Source organism: Aplidium turbinatum, chromosome 7 (assembly GCF_918807975.1).
Source record: "Aplidium turbinatum chromosome 7, kaAplTurb1.1, whole genome shotgun sequence".
Lineage (NCBI taxonomy): Eukaryota > Metazoa > Chordata > Ascidiacea > Aplousobranchia > Polyclinidae > Aplidium > Aplidium turbinatum.
This window is the reverse complement of record NC_137478.1, coordinates 1,766,611-1,773,916: the sequence shown is the minus strand read 5'-3', so window position 1 is coordinate 1,773,916 and position 7,306 is coordinate 1,766,611.

The following is a 7,306-nucleotide window of genomic DNA, read 5'->3' as shown; positions in this document are numbered from 1 at the left end:
GACTTTATTGTAAATTTTGACTTTATTTTTATCTATAAACTTTTTAGAAACAGTCCCCTAGGTGCTGAAAACAACTTTATTCTTTGATTCGTGGACAGACGAGGTCCTTAAAAAATGTTGACTTTATTGACTTTTGCGGGCGCTAATCACGTAAGCAGCAACCAAGTTTCGGCTGAATAACATTTTCCAAAAATACCATTCAGTAGGCCATGTGTTAATGTTTCAGAGGAAGTTCGCGCCGAACCCTTGAAACAGCTTCGTCAAACCCCCATGGGTTCGATCGAACCCTGAACCTCTACTCTACAAGTATGCGAAACTATCAGAAATAACCTATCAAACCTTTGTCAGTCCGAAGATTAAGATTCAAAAACAACGAACAGTATTTTTGCTTTGTCTTCAAGACAAAAAGTTCAGCCAAATATTTGTAAGCTGTCCATTTGTACAAAGGTAACTTCGCTGACTGAATCTCGCTGCAGTGTACCAACAATGCAATAACCTAACCACTTGATATCTGGATTGCTGAACTCTTACAAATGTCAATTGAAACAAGCAACTGTGAAAACGTATTTACAAACACAATTATTATGTCTCAGCAGTTACGACATAATATTTCACATTATTTATGCGTCAAAAAAAACTTGAAACACATTGGTCTGCTGACCAAGGGGCTCATCCTTGAGCGCTTAGTTTAAATCCACAAGAGTTGGATCAAAAGTGTCAACTTAAACACGCCTGGTGCTCTTTCACCCCAAGTCTGAGTAAGCCAATCATTTTGTAGCGCCACTATCGATGTTGTTTCTTGCATGTGGGAATGTTGATAAGTCAGGAATTTAATTAATTGCCGCTGTGGATACGATGCAAAAACATCCAAAATTTAAAAACAAATACGCGTTGAGTGCTTCAGCTTTTGTTCAGTAAAATTATATAAATCACATTCACATGGTCTTTCTTCACATGTTCTACATCACATTATCAGTGGCACCATTTATGTTGTTTCTTGCATGTGGGAATGTCGATGAGTCAGGAATTTAAATAAGTTAATTTATCGTCGAGCGCTTAGTTTTAATCTTCAAAGCATTTAGCAACATTACAATGTTGATGTTGTTTTTCATAGCACACGAGGCACCGTGAAATATTATTTTGTAGTGCTAGCATGCGCAGAGTGATTGGAAAAGCCGAAAACAGGAAAGCTAAATAAAATATCATAGACACAACTGCACGTTCTTTACTGGTGTCGAACCAGCGCCCTTCCAAGTTTTGATGTTGAAGAGCTTGATGGGTGGGTGGCTGGATATTGATCATCTCCACCATTACCTACAGAAAACACAATAATTTTTACTTAAAATAAGATTGGGAAAACTTCAATCAGCAAATCCGGCTATTTTAATTTCTTTCATTGGGGTGCACCTCCCACTTCTACATCATTATTATATGATGTTCCAAGTGATGAGCAGTACTTCCAGTGCAAACGACATAAAACACATTTTTGTCAGACATAGTCTCATGAAATTTCACTTTACATTCTTATGTCCGTTTTTATTAAGGTTGTGGAGTCTTATTTTCAATACAGATGACATGAAGCCCACAATGCACTTGAACGTACCCATGAACAAAATAAAAATGTTTTAATTTGTTTCTATTTTGGTAATAATGCGATCGTAGATGCAACACATCACAAAACAACGATTGAACATTTCTGTATAATCTAATCAGCTGCAGTATGAGAGCACGGAAAGAACTACAGAAATGAAACAACCATCTCAAAGCAGATAAAGAGTACTTGATAAAAAAACAATTAGCATCGTCACCTGTTGATAGCAGGATTTGCAAACTTGTTGTTGTCAGCATGTCCACGGTGGTACTGTGTTGGATGAATGGAATCATGTTGAAGCTGAAGCGGTTGTCGGGTGACTTGTGGAGGAAGATAGGTGAGTGGAGTGGTTATGGTAGAGGGGTGTTGTGAGTCTTGTGGTGGGTAGAAGTTTGCTCCTTGCCATGGGGCTACAGGAAACCTATTAAATGATGTGTTGGCTGCTGGATGGGGAGCTGCTCCATTAGAGGTCACTGTGGCGACGTTGGGAATGGTCATCTGGGTCAAGAATGAGGGAAAGCCAACGCCCGGATAGGCTGTACTACTAAATGGGGGCTGGGGGGAGAGCAAAACTTTTTGAGGATGTAAGTATTCCAGAGGCGTGGAAGTTACCTAAATAAATGCAAGTTTAAATCCCAAGCACGCCTGAACACGGCACTGTTGGATGGACAAAGATCGAGATGTGGCTTGACAACTAAAAAAGTAACGCAACTTTTTAAGACATGAATATCTTCGCATTAACAGCTAAACTAAACTCAATGTTATTAGAATTAATTTTGTTTATGCTTCACAATGATTGGAAGCCGATCGTCTGAGTTAAGTGATGGTTGAGAGTTCAGTGACACAATCAATGCGATGGTAGGCTAACAAGGTCAACCTGATGGTCAAAACACTGTGTGGGTCACAATTCTTTCCTTATGCTCTCAACTACCAAATAATAATAATAAATAATAATGTTATGGTTTTGTTTAACACAATCGGTACCGTTTTTAAGGTTTTCGGTTTGACCCGACCTGGAATCGATCTCAGATCTACCAGCACCAGAGCCTAAGGCAGGGCTTCCCGATTCGTTTATCACCCCACACCCCATGGGATTGATGAAGCCGATCTCGCACCCCCTGTTTTGAAGCGGAGTGGTTCTGAGAAAAAAATTCAAAATAGGCTACACACGAAAAAAACGCAGAAATGCAGCTCACCGGCCTTTATATGGCTAACGAATGAGAAAAAAGGCAGCCTTTAACAACGCAATCAGACCAAATGCAAAAGCGAATAAATAAAGAAATAACACAAACTGAAAACATAATGGCGTTAATCAAGATCTTTGACCAATCTCTTGCCTCTTCTTTGCAATTATCTGTTCGAAACGTGGAACCTTGTGGGACAATGCAATGCGCAGATCATTTTCGGGCTCCAGGGCGTTGCGGTATTTATTCTTTATGTAAAGTAGAGATGAAAATCTCGATTCACACAGCCAAGTGGTAGTAAATGGAACCCAAACATGCAATGCTTTCTTAGCCAGAGTTGGATACCCAGTTTGAACGCTGAACCAGAAAGTTTCGAGCCACTACAAGCCAATTGTAAAGACAATAGAAACAATGCCCATTATCAACAACAAACAGCCTGGACCGACGGATTCCTGACTTCATTAGCATCTCCAAAAGGGTCAGTTAACTAGTCGTGAAAAGCTAATCGTCCTTTATTGCAAACTAGTCGTCCTATATTGCAAGGGCCACCGGCGTGCAATGCCAATGGCCAATCAGCCCAACTTAGCTCACTCAAATCGACAGAAAAACCAATCCAGTTGCTAGTCAGGCAAATATCAGTTCTGTTTTTAGGCTCTGTCCTTTTCGTAAGCTGACACTGTCCTTTTCGTAAGTCAGTCCAAAGTCTACAACGTGAAAAACTTCGTTTTCACTTAAAACGCGTTTTTTTCCAATATGTACTGTAGGTACGATAAAAAATTGCCAACAATGAGCAAATTGCTAACAAAATATTATCGCATTATCCCGCCACCAATCACGTGGCGTTCAGATCACAGCCTTTTTGTTATCAGCAACTCGTCGGGTGGTGTTTTCTTGTGCATTGTGCTGTATAGGCCAACATAGAATGCTCTGAGAAATAATCACCACCTCCCTCGTTAAACAAAATCCATCTCTATATACGGTATAGCTCTTCTTCCTCCGTGGATTCTCGCACCCCCAGCAACAGCTACTCGCACCCCCAGGGGGTGCGAGCACCCCCAATCGGGAAGCCCTGAGTAGGCTGAATCAACTACCACATAGGTTTTTGCCACAGTTTAGCGACATATGTCATAATTAGTAGATGTTGTTTCTTGCACTGCCCAAAGCAAACAATTCCAACGCAGACGTGTGCTTAAACACACATTTAAAATACGTTAAACAACGTTTCACTTGCTTATCATCACAATTCATTTACAAATTCAATAGTGGCCTGCAACACTAAAAAGTGACTGACCTGTGGTGTGATGTAACCACCATTGTTGGGCGTGAAAATATTAGTCATGGGGTTGAGATTTCCTTCCTCCTGAAGCTTTTTTTGCAACAGGTGGTAGCAGTACGGTTTCTGGTGGTAAGTCTCAAGCTTCACGCGCGCCTGATTAAGTAAAACAAATTAGTTAGTTGGGTGTCATTCAAGATTGAGCAGATTAGTCTGAAATTCTCGAACTTCTTCAGGTTTCGTGAATCAATGACAGCGTCATCTGCCGGCGATTGCATGACCGCTGATGAGGATATAACAAGTCATGTCGACAGCTCACTACATTCTCCAGACAGCACAGCATACCGACAGCCCACTGTACTGCAATCGTCAGATATCAGCTTCGACCCACATGATCTCTTTAATTTCAGACTATTGCAACTATGTAATGAGGTAGTTTGACCACTGCTCTTTACGGTTAATTGTCTCTATCATACACAGTCAACTTTTTACAAATGCATCCAACCTTGTGATGGTGGTAAGGTGTAAACTACGGCATCACATTACAGACCAGTCTGGCCAATGGCACTTTCATTACATTTACCACCCTGAAATGGTTGCATTCATAGCGTAGCAGTGACGAACCTGTCATCGTTACGCGATTACCGAATAGAATCTTACCGAATTACCTAATAGAAATCTTACCAAATTGCACAAATCGTACTTCGGATTTGGCAACAATGCAATCAATAATATTGCAAATACACGCGACGCGCATTCTGTTGAGGTAACACTTTATGATTAGCTAGGTAACTCACAGTGATTGGTTTTGTGATTTACCTTGATCGGCTTTCCCATGAATTCCATGATTTTCTCACGCAAATATCGACAAGCTGCGCGTGCGTCGTCCTCCGATTCGAAAAAAATATACCAGCTACCGTTGCCAGCAAATTCACACGATAAAAATTTAGCTGGCCCTCTATTAAATATACCCATGACATGCTGAGAACAAAAAGAACAATTTTATTCGCTTACAATTCAGTCAGAGTTTTCATGGTACTGTCTACGACCAATCTTAGAAGATAATATCAGTAGTTGCTGAAGACATAACAAAATGTCAATTAATTTCAGAATTACAAGCGAATTTTTTGTAGCAATGCGAAACAGGTCCACCAAGATAACTATTTTCGTACCCTAAGTAACAAAAAGGAATTTAGACCGAAATTAATTAAACTGTACATGCATGTGAACCACAACAAAAATCATTATTAAAACAAGTCAACGGTATTTCGATGAGGAAATGTCTGATCTTTTAGGTTTTGATGAACACTCGCTTTAACGCGGTCAACCCGATCCTATTTTCAGCGCCTCTTATGACGGCACAAATACAATATAACTTTTTATCAACAAGTTACCGAGCCATCAGCAATGTCAGGAATTTCACGAAGAATAACAATGTATCGTCTTTTCTTCGGTCGAACTTTCTTACCACTCTGGTCAACTTCAACCTTGGAGGAACCTGTTGTCAATGAGAGAAAAGTCAGATTTTAAGGATCATCATTATTCAAGCGATTCAAAGAGGTTTTAGTGAACTCAACTTCAAAATTATGAATCTATGTAATTACAATAACAAATAATAGTGAGTTAGTAGAAGTAGTTTTTTTACTTTCAAGAAAAACTTTTTATTTATAATGAAAATGATTTTTATAACAGTTATGATACAGTAGTTGATTAATATAATAACTCAAAGTTTTCTCGTGAGGCTACGTGATCTCAAAGCACTGCCAGTAAGATTGGTGTCATCTTCCAAGCAAGTATGGCACACTCATCAACAATACTTGTAACAAGAAGCTAAAATGGTAGAAAATAACTTTTTCCGTTCCATCACATACATCGCAATGCTATGACAACAAGGTCAATATCACATGTCAACTTTTTAATTGCGTTGAATTTTGCAATAATATTGATGGCCACGTATTGCTGGCTGTCCATCTGAGAGAGCAGATAAGTGTCATTGGCAAGATTCTTCCTGCAAGAAAATTAAACAACAATAGTTTTTACAAAATGTTTGATCATTTATAGTATATTGTCTTTCTGTGGTGCAAGCTACCTTACGCAATTACACAGTAAAGATGCAAAATTTCGATCGAAACAAATCGAATCTTTTTTATCACAAAACAAAGGGTGCATACGTTGACGCCATGTCATAGATACAACTTAATATTTTGGTGGAAATATACATACACTAGAGCAAGCTTTGCAGTATACAGGTACACAAAACAAGACTGAGCAAAAAAATGCTTATTTAGTATTGTTTCAAGTAAAGCAGGACACATGCAACGTTGTAAGAGGTGACGTACTGGCCTCTGACAGTACAGTTCAAATAAAACGCAAAAAGTTTACTAACAACATGCTTTACAACAAACAGAAACTTCAAACTCGTAAATATAGCTTTCATCTCAAGAATACAAGGTTAATACTCAAAGTCACCTTGAGAAGTAATATTCCAATTGGCTCTGGAGTGCTTCCATAAGCTCTGCTCCCTGGAGTTGCAAGTTCATTTTCTTTAGAAGCAGCTCGGTTGCTGCTAGCAATTTCAGATTGAAATTTGCAGGTGATTGTCCTGTGAAAGGAGACAAATTTCAATAATCAACTAATCATTGTTTTGTTGCTCTTACACGCACGAGTGAAAGTATCTCAATTGGTTATGCAACAAAAAGATATTTAATTATTGTACAAATATCATCTGTTACAAATATAAATATCATAGACCACGAAAATTGTGGAACCACACACAGTCAGGTGCCTTGTAACATCAAAGCACAGAAACATTATCATTGTTTATTCATTTATGAATGTAATATTTTTTTTTTTCATAAAATAGAAATAACAAACTTTCAAACGGCTAAATGCAAAGAATAAATTTCAAGCCAAACTGTACTTTTTGCAAGATCATCTTCATGAGCAGAGTTGACGGCTTGGGTAGCGACCTTCGCAGAGTCTAGTATAGTTTTGCTGAACATCTCCATTGAAACTGTAAACAGAGAACAACTTGCAAATTAAACATTATGCTCACAATCTACCTGCGCAGCAATGGTTCAAAAACAATTTTTAACCCTATTTGGACCAACGGTGAACGGAAAAGCAAGCACAGCACAAAACTACCAACTTAAATTAGGCGGTAGCATTGCTCAGCGGATAAGGCGTTGGCATTCCAGTAATGCAAACCAGGTTCGACTTCTGGCTAACCTGGTTGTTAAAAACACCGCTCACTTCTAT